The following is a 14,201-nucleotide window of genomic DNA, read 5'->3' on the forward strand; positions in this document are numbered from 1 at the left end:
ACAATGTGGGGAATGGGCGGTTATGTAACCATATAAATATGGCGATTTTTCGGAACAAAATTTTTCATAAACAGTTTGTCAAACGGTAGATATACCGTCCATTTTTTGAGAAATTTATTATACAGCAATTAATTAAGAAACTTTAAAACCATAAATATTCAAGAAAAACGAACAATGTTTGTGTAATAGTTAGTTTTCGGTGCTTAATGATTATTTTACTGTATTTGTTATTGTTACGTTATTGTTCTTTTGCATTTAAACCATAAAATAGAAATGATACATTTTGAGCATCTTCAGCAGAGTTACAAAACGTATGATGAATAAGATAGCTCTTATAGTTCATTCATACGATTCGTAACTTTGCTAAAGATACCTAGTTATAAGATACAAAGATTACATTAAAAAAGTGAAACAAGAAAATAACTTCAAAAAATCTTACTTTGCCAAATATAAAATCCCAGGGACTGTACTTTTAATCAACTTATTTTATTATTTCGCATTAGGGAAAGGTTCAGTTGTAATTCCACACTTCAACACTTCTCACAAATAAATTTTCAGGCGTTAAAGAAATATTTTCCGATGGGTTCCGATTTGCAAACACGTCAGCATTTTAGCTTCCGATTAACGGGAATCGTGACGGAACTGCGTAGTGCATCGTAACGGGAAAACATTGCTTGTTTTGTTCTGTGAAGCACCCGTCTGGTTTCGGTCATTTTATCTATTCCCAGCGTCTCAGATCCCAGCCATTTTGCTGAAAGAGCTCGGCCAGTTCGCCAGCAGATCGTGTCGATTCCGTCGATGGAATCCGCATCTAAGAGAAAAACAAATGACTCACGTGCTAATTTTAGATTATTCAGATTGATTACTTACCAGCGCTACTGTTGAACAAAATAATTCTGGACATTTTACACTGATTCTGTATTTTTTTTTCCAAAAACCTACCAGCAAATGGATTTAACTCTTTTCACTTTTTCCATATTTAGATAGTGCAAAAAACAAACACTCTAGAAAAACATCACATCAGTGATGTAGGTTTTTAAGTTTTCTTTTTTTTTTTTCAAAATATGTTTTTACACAATTTTTTAAAAAAGAATAAAACAGCCCATTCAAAAATTTCATAGCCCTGGAGGGGGTGGGTGGTGTCCTTAAGATGTTACAGCTCATACAAAATTCGAAAAATATTCATACAAAATGCGCTACGAGGTATTGGGTGGGTGTCACAAATGATTATTTTTGGCGTTATGAAATTTGTGAATAAACCGAAGAACAAAAAACTGTAATGTTTGAAGATTAAGTTGAATTTTTTTTTTTTTCAAATTCTTTATGAAGCTTGCGCTGTTGTGAGAATTTTTCAAGAGTGGATTAAGTTCACTTATTAACCTGTTCACGAATACTATTGCGGGTAACTGTTTGCCAAACTGTAATGAAAAGGTAAAATACAGTGAAATGCATATATGTGTAAGTGTGTTGCGCACGAATTTGTACTGCCACTGTTTTCGGTTTCATAATATTTAACAATTTCTGAACAGTTTTATAAACTGTTACTGTTTGCTGTGAATTATGAAAACCGTTATTAGTAGTCTAGAGCTTTGGAACCCATATTGTCCAACAAAAAAGTCACTGTTTGTGATATATTAACTATATCAGCTAGGAGAATCTTATTGTTTGGAAAATAAGACGAATTGTATTTTTCTATGCGGGTAGCCATAAGTAAACATGGTTCGCAATTATCATAGAATAACATAACGTGCTGATAATTCAAGAAACACTATACTCAAGCGTTAAAAGCTATTAGAAATCATAGAACTTCTCTAAAAGATGTTGCCAAACATTACAATATTAATATGTCTACTTCAGGCAGCCAATTGAAAGGAAGACGTTGACTGAAATGTTGCAATATTAGAGATCACACCGAAATTTCGTGGAACGTCTATGTAAAGCTAGTTCAAAACATAAAAAAGGGGTATAGGTCTATCCACATAAAAAAGATTGTAAATACGTTATTGAAGGATTCCGTTTGATTTCTCCTGAAGAGTTATCCGACGTTATATCCGACTTTCTCAAAAACAAATAACGAGCGGTGGAAATTCTACAGAGCAGAAATGCAATTGCTGTCCTATGATGTAAGTACTAACATTGGAAATGTTGCAGTTATAATGTTGTCGAATCATTTCAACTAACATAACTAAAGAGAAGAAAATTAAAGTGAAAAGAATAACATTTTCTTTGTTTACATGTTACTTATGTTATTGTTCATTGTGAAGTCTTAACAAATGTTAAAGCTAATAGAAATCGTGAATATAACTGTTTGTTTTTGAGTTCATTGTTCAAAACGGTAAACTTTTCACTTGCCCCACTTTTGGAGCAAGTGAAAAGTAAGGAGACATTTTTTAAAGACATTTTCTGTATTTTTTTCTTCAATTTTTCATAAAAACTAATTTCAGCATTCTGCTTATATTTGGTGGGAGTCAAGCTAAAAAATATACACGACCTCATTTGTTTCAATTTGAAGTCTCTAGAATTTGAAGAATCTCAACTATGCGAATTCCATTACCCACTTGCCCCACGGTACCTTATTTTGCACGTATCTGTTTCTCGTGTCTCACATAATCTGTGAGCTACGACATGAAATATCGCATGGCACACTAGCTCATTTAGGTATACATGAGAAATACGATACTCTGGCCCAGTGTTGTTGTTTCCAAAAACGATGAACTTCCGTCAATGTGTGGGTCTGAATTCAGTCAGGAAGTGGTTTTGGCTTATGGATCGACCAACAAGAAATGCATTAGCAGATGAAACAATGAGCTAGAGCTTGAGTTTGAGCTTGAGCTTGATTGGCCGCCCGTGGTTGCTACTCCAGTATCGCCAGATCAGCTGCACTTACACAAGCAACCAACCGAATGACTGCTTGGGACTAACAGACACCCTCAGTGTATGAGTGCTGGTGATCTTCTATTTTTAGGCAACAATGGCGCCTGCCACGTCAGAATGCTGACCAATGAGGGAAAGGGGGAGGAATTGATGATGCATTAAACTGGCTCCCACGTAGATCGTATATACCACTGCATCAACGCCAATTCATGCGGGAGTGTATGGGTATGGAAAGGTATGGCAGAGAGGTTTTTTCTTTGGTTAGCAGACTGCTTATGTATCAGGCGTAAGGAAAGGCATGCTATAATGATGATAGAGTGAAAGCGTAGGGAAACGGTTTCTCGTCCGTCTCTGGTTCTATCGTTTGCTATGAACGGATAGGGTGTGAGTAATAGCGTAAAACCCCCAATTTTGGTTAAATTGCACCAATATGGGAAAAAGTTTTGGTTCCTGTATTCCGGAAAAGGGGGCAAATAAGTTACCATCTCGTTTCAGAGAGCGAGCAAAGGCGCTCAATCCAATGCTCCAGAGCCAGGATATGAGGAAGAAATGCCCATGTCCCATCTCAGGAGAACGACAATGGAATGTGCATTAATATTCTTAGCAACGCTACTCCCAACGAATTTACCTTTAACCTTGAATTGAAACGGTTGGTACGATTGTCCCCGTGTTTTCATTCCTTGAATTGAAAATATTTTGTCTATCAGTTTATTCATGCGTGAATAACCTAATCGTCATGAGTTTTTCAATTGTCTTCAACCCCAAAGTCTGCACAGTAGGCCTGGCCATATTAATATTTGTATCGTATCGCTGATATCCTGCAAATATTAATACTGACAAGTGAACACCTGAATAAATTAGGGGTTTTCCAGAATGTTCTTCAATATCGGCTGTGCAAGCGCTTAGATTAGATTAGGTTAAAAAGTCATTGAAACTTTGAAAAACAAAAGAAACTTTTTAGGATCATCAGTAAGTAGGCCTTGACCAGGTAAAACGTTTTGTTTTTCTCTGCTTGTCATATTTTTACACCCATTTCAGATACAAATTATCCCAGTTTTTGGTTACTATTGCGATTTCGCGGATTTTCTGGGACCATTCATACGAGGCTTTAGTTTGCGATTCAATGGATTTGCAGGGATTGTTTCTTCGAGTGTTTTATTCAAGAATTGCATGTTTTTTTTTTCAAGTAATCAAGTATTTCGTCCTTCATTCAAGTTCGTCGTTGAAGCTTGGTGATTCAAGTAAATTTTTGAGTTTCGTTTCATGGAAGTTCAATAAGTATTTTTTTTTATTTCTTTTACTTTCTCAATAAAATAAACATATTTTCCATTATTGTGTTTCTATTATGGAAACTGAAGAGGGTGAAGGGAGGTCAGAAGATGATGTTCAATCAATTGAACCCTCTTCATTAAATAAATCTCTTCGTGTGAATGTTTATCCTTCAGTTTTCCCGGTCCTTTTGTGGTATATTTTCGCAAGAAAGGAAATCCGATAACGTTTTAATGATTTCATCTTAAATTTATAAAAAGTACAAATCGGTAAAAGAAATTTGAAAAAAAAATCTGTCGATGAATTCTGATTAATTTTTGGATCAAGAGATGATGCCAACTCTCTTTTGGAATCCAAATTTTTTTTTCTAATTCCTATCGCGTTTACGCTCCTTGTGACGCATGCAAAATTAATGGGATTATTTATGATGAAATTTTGGATTGCGAAGACGTTAGGAATCATGGTTCAGGATTTTTTTAAGAACAAATCCATTTCTCCTATTGGAGTCTTGGATTGTGTTCGATTATCAAAACAATATTTTGTTGGAAATGATTCCAAATATATGCCTTCGACTTACATCAAAATTATGTTTTCTGGTTCAGTCCTTCCAGACTTCGTAATGATTGATAGTGTAAAACTTCGCGTGAGGCTTCACAATCCAAGGCTCATGCATTGAGACAAATGTCTCATTTTTGGACAAACTTCCAGTTTTTGCTCCAATAAACAAAAATGTTAGAAGTGTGGCGGTCCGCATGCTTCGTCTGAATGTAATAGAAATCCGGATCTTTGTATTTAATGTATACAGAACCACAAATCTTTGAAAAATTGTGCTGTTTATATTGATCATCAATCTAAATTAAAGAAAAAAAGTAATATGAACCATTTTTCATATGCTGAAGGAATGGAATCTTCAGACAACATTTCTTCACCTAATGTTTTTGAAGTTATATCTTATTGATGGATTTGAATCATTTTATAATTTTAATAATTTTTTTCATAAACCTACTAATAAAAAAAGCTGCCAATATATCTTTGAACAAACAAAATAATACTTCTTATGAACCTCAACCAACAACTGTTTCCATATGAATTTTCCTCCCCTTAAGGCATCTGCATCTTACAAAATTATTCATGGTTTTGAAAGATTTGATTCTGATTGTTTATTCAAGTCTTATGAACAATCCAAGCCTAATTCTAATGAGCAAAGTAACGAAAATTCAAGTCATTCAATGTTGACCATTCTTGAAGAAATTGTTGATTTGATGGAATTGAGTGATTTTCGGGGTAAAATTATTAACATGGTTTTACAATTTTTGGCCTCAGTATTTTCTTCCTAATGGCTTCGAATAATTGCAATAATTTGAACCTTTTACAATGGAATTGCCGCAGCGTTATTCCCAAAATTGATCGGTTGAAAGCATTAAAAACAAATTTTAACGTAGATGTCTTTTGTTAGAATGAACCATAAATAGGAACATAATTTTCTTATATATTCCAGAATTTAATTTAACACGGAAAGATAGGGATTCATCATTTGGAGGAGTATTTGTTGGTGTTCGTAAAAATATTGAATTCAAACATTTAGATATATCTTTTTAATCACAAATATAATACGTTACTGTATCATTGAACATGGTGAGTCACGACTAATCGAGTCTACTTCATGACACTGAAGACGGGCTTTCAGTTGAGGTCGAAATACGTCTGTCAATGGATACAAACTCCAGTGGAATTAAATGGTATAGTAGTAAATTCGGTTTTTCATTTTCTTATAGATATTCCACTAAACAGCTCGAAGATTTATTATAGAATTTTCGCATTACAAAATAATCAGCAATAAGAAGTACATAATCATCAATGCACATAAAAAAAGGTTTTAAACCATTTCTACTAAATCCAATTATTCGATCTGTGATTTCATCACATTCGTGTCACATACCATAAATCTTATGTCGTTCATGCCTTCAATCCCATTTCGTTGTATGCATGAACAAAATCTCAGCACGTGGTTTGGTATGCGAGTGAACTCTAAAAGCTTCGAATGTTTGCAATGGAAGCCCATGTGGCAAAATATAGAGCAAGCGTAGATGAACAACATACGCATCGTTGTCAACAAATTCAAAATGTATGGCTGTTTTATAATCAATTTAATTACTTCTTCTTCTTCTTTCTGGCGTTACGTCCCCACTGGGACAGAGCCTGCTTCTCAGCTTAGTGTTCTTATGAGCACTTCCACAGTTATTAACTGAGAGCTTACTATGCCAATGACCATTTTTGCATGCTTATATCGTGTGGCAGGTACGATGATACTTTATGCCCTGGGAAGTCGAGAAAATTTCCAACCCAAAAAGATCCTCGACCGGTGGGATTCGAACCCACGATCCTCAGCTTGGCCTTGCTGAATAGCTGCGCGTTTACCGCTACGGCTATCTGGGCCCCACAATTTAATTAGGGTCGATGTACCAATAGCCGCATAGCTAAGAACAAATATTCGTATAAAATCGAAAAATAACGCTACCGTCATTATTTTTATATCATCTGAAAGCTTTTTATATTGGTTATGTGGGAAGAATATGAAAACTACGAAAACTCATATGTTTGTATTTATTATCGCTTGTGCCACTATAGGAATACATGTGCCTATAGTAGTACTATTTCTAATTTTTGTTCCTATAGTAGCACTAGCATCACGGCGTTGGCAAAATACTAATCAAAACCATATTTCTACAAAGCTTTTATACTTTTCCTTCAAAGTGTGGATCAAAAGCTTTCGTTTGATGCAAAAAAGTTCTTAATTCATTAATTATTTCGTAAAATAAAAAATAGTTTCTCTCAGTAGTGCTACTATAGGAACAATAAGTTTACTATAGGCCAAGGGCGCTCAAATTTTAAGCAAAACTAATTATTTCGATCATTTTTTGAACAAAATCGAGCTGTGTATCAGTGGTACATAGATAAATAGCTCCTGACCTTCATGTCAAAAAATATTTTGACAAGATTTATAGCAAAACGGCCGTAAAAAGCCACTAGTGTGACTATAGGGGACTGTCCACTAAGGGAACGCTGACCCTACTTAATAATTATGATAGTGGCTTCTCGCCCTTTGCGTCACTCCTAATTTACCTAATAATAAAACGAGATATTTTGAGTATTTTTGGTAAGATGGATAGCACCACACATGCTTTGATGTAATAAGATAACCGTAAATTTGCAGTTTTCAAGATTTATTTTCATTTAAAAACGAACAGTATCTGCATCATTTACGCAACTTTTTATATTTCTTCTTAGGTTCCTCATTACAATGATCCAACCAACATCGGTGTTCATTACAAAGACGCAACTCATTACTAATGACTAAACCATACATTATCAACATCGGTGTGCTTCTTTCGACGTCATCACAACCCATTCGCAATACATGCGATGAAAGGAAGACAAACTTCGCAACGTAAACTGGTCCTAAGGTCGTATAGGAATGCGAACGGGCTGACATTGATCTGTCCATCGCGTTGCCGTACCCAATAGAGAGATTATATTTGCCGAGGTTGATTCGGCCGATTCTCCGGAGCCTTTTATATTTCCCTCAGCTATCATGACGACGTCGATACGTGATTCCGCAGCTGATGGGCTAATCCAACTTTATTATAGGGGAACCGGGTGTGAAATGCGCCGTTAGGGTAAAACGCTCCAACGCAATATATCCAAAATGAAAGGTATTTTTGTCAAATTCGATCATTTCATATGAAATCTCTATCAATTTTAACGCCTTCACGATTTTTTTTTTAATTTCCACTTCAAAATGAAATAAAAAGACCCTAATAGGGAATCGATTTTGAAAACTTTTGGGACGACGTTGGCTATGTGCCATACTTAATGGATATATATAATTCAAATTTTAATAGGGCAATCATATTTTCACGACAATAACTGTGTTCAGTAATTGCGAGCTTATTTATGTGATTTCTTTATAAACCCCAAAAGAGTAACGTTTGCAATGTAGTTCACAGTTTTTTATATTCAGGGGACGCATATTACCCACTCTTCCCTAACTCTCCTCCACTGCAATGTTACCCATAGTCTGCTGGAATGGTTTAGAACATGCGAGTAACATGGATTCCACCTCCCGCCCACGGCAGCTGACATCGAGTGGATTCCTTCGATGTCAGCTCATTGGGTGCTCGAAGAATGGATTAGATGAGAAATTCGGTCTTCCTGACTGCCTTTCAGCAGTATGACCACTCGGGATGGCACGCACATTACTTTGATGTCACGCTAAACCGTTTACGGTACTCTTGTGGATTTCGGAAGAAATAATGATTAGTTGGAAAATACAAAAATTCAGTGTTAGGAACTCAGTTGTGTTTCATGATGGCGTATGAAATCAAAACCCTCAGGCCACAAAATAGGTATGGTCACTTAATGTGTAATTTAAAAAGCATTGTTTTCTAGAACAGTGTACGAATGGAATTAAATGAGAAAATCAACTAGAAAGAAAAAATAAAATCAATATGTTTTGTGTAAGTAGTTAAAGAAAATTCTTTAACCCATTTTTTTTTGAAGAAGCAAACTTTTTTAAGATACTATACTGTGGGTTAAGCAGTAACAGACAGGGCAGCGATTAATCTGTATAGGGAACGCGTACCAGTTATGGCTATAGTGGTTCCCTATTTGGCCATTTGTGTTATCTCGAAAACTTTCATTCTTCTTTCTGGCGTTACGTCTCAACGGAGACAGAATCTGTTTCTCAGTTTAGTGTTGTTATGAGCACTTCCACAGTTATTAACTGAGAGCTTTCTTTGCCAATTGACCATTTTTGCATTCGTATATCGTGTGGCAGGTACGAAGATACTCTATGCTCAGGGAAGTCGAGAAAATTTCCAACCCGAAAAGATCCTCGACCGGTGGGATTCAAACCCACGACCCTCAGCATGGTATTGCTGAATAGCTGCGCGTTTACCGCTACGGCTATCTAGGCCCCTTCCATATTTTGAATATTTTTGAATGATTCTTTTGATATCAAACTACTAAAACACAGAAAATAATCAGATTATCACTTATGGCGAAATAGGGAACCATTATGTCCATAATTGGTACACCTACCCTATCTTAGATACATATTTTTTTAACTGATATCATAATACTCTACACATCTTTATTTCCCATTCATAAATTACAGTATTGCTGTTAGTTCCGAACAAGAACGGGTCTTGTGATAAATATTTCCACTAATTTAAGTAACCCGACCAGAACCACATAACAAGATTATAACACATTCCTATCAGCAGCAGTTATAAATAACAGAAGATGGCTTTGTTCTCAACTTGCTATATTTTTAGTAACACATTTATAACAACATTTGTAATATTTTTGACATCGCATTTATAAGTTTGTTGCAAATAACATCCGATGTCATAAACAGTAACATAGTTTGCAATAATTTAGTTACTTTGTAATAGCCTTGCAACACATTCTGTAATAATTTTGATATAATTGTAACAGGGTTTGTTAAATTTTAGTTTAATTTGGTACAAATTTTGTTAGAATTTTTGTTATTTTAACTACTAACGGTACATGTTTTATAACAACTGGTGATATAAAAAAAATATATCAGGAGAACACATTGTGTAATAATCTTGTTTCTTCCGTCTGGTCGGGAATGCATCTTGAATTGAAAACGAATAGGGTAGGTCTACCAGTTATGGATATAATGGTTCCCTATTTCGCCATAGGGCAAGGGGTGGTAAAAATGAACAGGGGTGGTAAAATGCACACCTTGCCTATTACCGAGAAAAAAACAATTTTGATAAATTTGTATCACGCACGAACAATTCAGAGCATAAATCGGAGTGTGCGGGTTGATACGGAGGTCAATTGAAGTGAAAATATCAACGAAAACTAAGATTTTAGAAAACCACGTTTGAAAATTAGAACTGGCGTAACTTTTAGCTCGGAAGTCTTGAGGTTTTTCAGTGAGGTGAATTTCGGTATGATATGATGTCAAATCTGATACCTTTAGAATTCTTTTTGAATGGGTTGCAATCATTAATGTATATATTTTCGGTAATGCAACGAAAATTTTCAGAAATATTTATTTTGCTCACGTTTTTTGCATGATGTTCATTTTACCACCAACAGCTGTTCAGGTAAAATGAACATTTGCATTGGTTTTTGCTAGCGATAAAAATATGTGAAAATTGAGCTATTTTAGTCTGAATTCGTGTCGCTGCTGTAGATAACATCCCTATATTTGATGTTGTGCGATAGAACGATAAAAATTCCTCGTTTTTCTATCAGAAACTATTATTTTCCAATTTTTTATCATCCTGTGTGTTTTAGTAGTTTGTTATCAAATGAATCTTGATGTTAAAACATCCAAAAATATTCAAAATGTGAAAGTTTCCGAGAAAATACATATGGCCAAATAGGGAACCACTATAGGCATAAGTGGTACACTTTCCCTACGTTCATAATAATGAAAATTGTTTCTGGCAGTTTTAAAACAAATGATTGATTGATGACCTCTTAAAGTATTTCACAATCATCATCATTTAATCGATTTTTCCGACACGGATCTGTAAAAGAGTTTCACAGTTGTTCGTCAGCAATTTGATTGATTATATTGTGATTGGTCTTTTCCTTCGTTTCTTTTTTACTTATTCTCAGCCACTTTTTACTGCCCAAACCTCACCCTTAAAGCATCACCAGTTATAAAAATAGTCATTTTTCAAACACCGACGACTGTTTTTTCCATCCATCCGTTTCCAACCAACGCAACCAACTACCGGAACATATCCAATTGACTTCTTCTATTCACGTAGAAGTTCAGACCGTCAGACCGACTAGCTGAAGAAATTAAATTGCTTGTCCCACTATAGGAAGAACACCGGTAAGAAATACCAGAAAAGCAATAAAAGAGTTTTACATCCCGATTGCTCACCGCAATCGTTTGAAGCATCCTTTAATCTTCATCCATATCTATATGCGACCTCCGACGAAAAGCTTTCCCCTTTGCGATGATTCCCCACTGAACACTGCTGGAAAGCTGGAATGGTTCCTTCTCCTCACGATTTGCTTTCAACAAGCGCATTCGAATGCTATATATACACACACTTATGCATTCCACTCAAAACGACCTCCGGGAAGATGTATGTAAGTTTTCCCTAATGTCTTCCATTCAGAGCAGGCCAACTCATATCTTGTCGTTTTTCCAAGTCAATGCCCCAAACCATAATACCTTCGACATATGGTTTTCCGTCAAACATAATTACAGGGCTGAACGGACTTCTGGAGTCCATGGGGCGCTTAGCTTTTTGGTAATTGTGAATGCTACATCTGATTGTGAGTTCAATTCCCGGTGCAGTCAAGTTTTTTTTAGGATGCAAATTTTCTAAGTAATAGAACTGAGCAGCCAGCGCTGTTATAGATGGAGCGTGATTTCAAAAAATAGGAACAAAATAGTAGTAGTAGTAGAAGAAGACGAAGATTTTAATATGAAGAATTGTAGAAATGCTCATAAGAACACTTGTTTAATGCATCAAGTTTCATAGCGTCATATTTTATTGGAAATCATGTGTTCTTCCTGCTAAGTGGATTAGATAAAAAAAAGTTTGATAAATTATACTTTAAATTTCACATAAACATCAATGGAAACAGTGTTTTATACAACTTTGGCGACCTGTAGCTAAAAATTGTGACGTGCTGGAATGGCATCAGATACAGCAACCCCAAATCTACTAATGATTCATAATTTGATCCTTGAGATACGCAAAAATGTAATTTTTGTTACGCTGTGTTATGTGACATGAATTCCATCTTTTTAAAATATTCTATTTTAAATAGCATCCTTAATTTTGTTTCGACTCTGCTTAGTTACCCGTCAGACCAGATGCATGCAATGGTTACTGCGGCTCATTTACACGAGAAACAATAAATTTTCTCAATTATTGATCGTGATGTCAGGAGCAAGCATCCCTGTTTTGCTCTAATCCTAATCTCACTTTTTCAGTTCGATGGATGCTGACCTTCTTCTGACTGTCTTCTGTGGATTGACGGTGGACGTGGCACGTGATTTGATTTCCACGTTTGCCACTGTTAATCGATGAGATGCGGAAATACTCGATGACTAGAGAAGGAAATAGTCCTCTAGAAAGGTGTTTTGTGATGGGTTGAAATTAGGTCACTCAATGTGGGGGTTGATTTCATATCGACGGTTCTTACATTTTTCATTTGGCTTTTGACATTGGCTGGAACAAGATAGGTCGGCTGTACCAGTGGTAGAGGTTATAGTAACGGGTTGAGGAATCTCGTTTTTCATATCTGAATACATCATTCTATTCTATTTTAAGTAAAATAACTTACATTGATGAAATCGGTGAATCTTTCAAGAAATCACTTGTTCTATTGTTGGGATGTGTAAAGTAATAATGATATTTGCTACAGTCGCCCCACAGTTATGGATCAGAGTTGGATAAAATGAAGAACATCTCATCAAATAGAGCAGCAATAACGCATTTCACCTAATGAACGTGAATAATAAATCTATACAGCATGCAATCAATTGTAATACGCTTAAGAATATGTTTTTCCGTGCGTAGGAAATGAAATGTTAACCATATTCCTAGAAACGTTGATCCATAACTGTGGGGTATTGGAAACCATATCGTAGTTGAGCAATTCTCGCTGAAACCAGACCGCCATCGGCACATATCGTTGGTAGGGTGACCATTTCCTGGAGATTCAAAATCAGGACAATTTGTGCAATGTTCACAATATTCCTGTACAAATTCCATTTTGTCTCAAATTCTGAACATGACTCATATACATGGACAAATTATTGCTAGAAGTCTGTCAAAAACCACAGTAGAAAACCTGTTTGTCAGACTGTCACCTAAAATTACATCAAGCATCTCGTCAGTAACCCTTTAAGAATCTACTGAAGGTCTCTGAACATCCATTTATCTATTAAGTCCAGGAAATCCTGCAACAATCTCGCCAATCTCTCTGATCAAGATTCTGCAAGAAAATTTCTAAGAATGTCAAAAAACAGTCAAAGGATGTCAAAAGTATATTTCATAGAATCTAAAAAAAAAACATTTGAAATCTGCTTGAAGTCTTTTCAGAGATTTACCAAAGATCGAAGAAATGTCGCTTGGATTCTTTGAATCATGGTTTCAAAAATAATGTGCTAGATTTTTCACAAAGAAGCTTACGATAAGTTTTCATTGAGATCTCGTGATAATTCGCTAAGGATCTCGCTTGAAATTCACGAATAGTTCTATAAAAATAATCAAAGTTTTTGGGAGAAACCTGCAAAGATTTTTACTGGAAACCGACAATGTTTTCAACACGATTCTAAGAGTCATTCGTTTCCAGAAACCCACGAAGGGAAAACCAACTTTAATTTTGTAGTTTCGGCCATGGTGTTTATAAATATAAACTTTACTGAAAGATCAAATGGTCGCAGTTAGAATACGCTCAACAGAAAAAAAGGTAGGTGGCTGCGTGACTGCATGGTGGAGTATATCTAAGGCCTAGCTTCTCAGGAGTTTGAACTATGGAAACCTTATGTTGTACAAGTTTGCCTGACATTTAACAATTTACATTCTACGAAACGCTTAACACGAATTATCCGGTGACTCTCACTACATTTAATAACCAACACTTACAAGTACGAGCTCAAATGATTTTATTAATAACTAGTGGTCCCGGCAAACTTCGTCTTGCCATCAAGTAGCCTGTTGAAACATGTCATGGAACCTTCCATACAATATGACATTTCCGTTCACGCTCGTTTTTCGACTTTCCCGGTGAATATCCTGGGATTTTTATACACACAAACACGTCGGAACACTTGACGAACAAAACGGAATTATAATCATTCAAATCCGTTGACCCGTTTGGATGCCATTTCGTGACATATAAACACCATTCCATTTTTATTTATATAGACATATCGTCAAACATCGACTGAATTTGAAGGTATTGTGACACAGTATAAAAGGTATCCCAAACTTTCTATGCGGTAGAAGTCGATTTCTGAACCACAAAAAGCAACATAG

At 35.6% G+C, this 14,201-nt stretch overlaps 1 long non-coding RNA gene across 1 annotated transcript; it reads right to left on the reverse strand.

Moving 5' to 3' along the window:
• Positions 1-465: 465 nt before the first annotated feature.
• LOC110675691 lies at positions 466-1,003 on the reverse strand. Its single transcript, XR_002499716.1, has 2 exons — positions 871-1,003; positions 466-811 (listed from the first exon to the last, which is right to left on the reverse strand). It is a non-coding gene; the product is annotated as an uncharacterized LOC110675691 (long non-coding RNA).
• Positions 1,004-14,201: the final 13,198 nt, after the last annotated feature.

This window comes from Aedes aegypti, chromosome 2 (genome assembly GCF_002204515.2).
Source record: "Aedes aegypti strain LVP_AGWG chromosome 2, AaegL5.0 Primary Assembly, whole genome shotgun sequence".
Taxonomy (NCBI): Eukaryota; Metazoa; Arthropoda; class Insecta; order Diptera; family Culicidae; genus Aedes; species Aedes aegypti.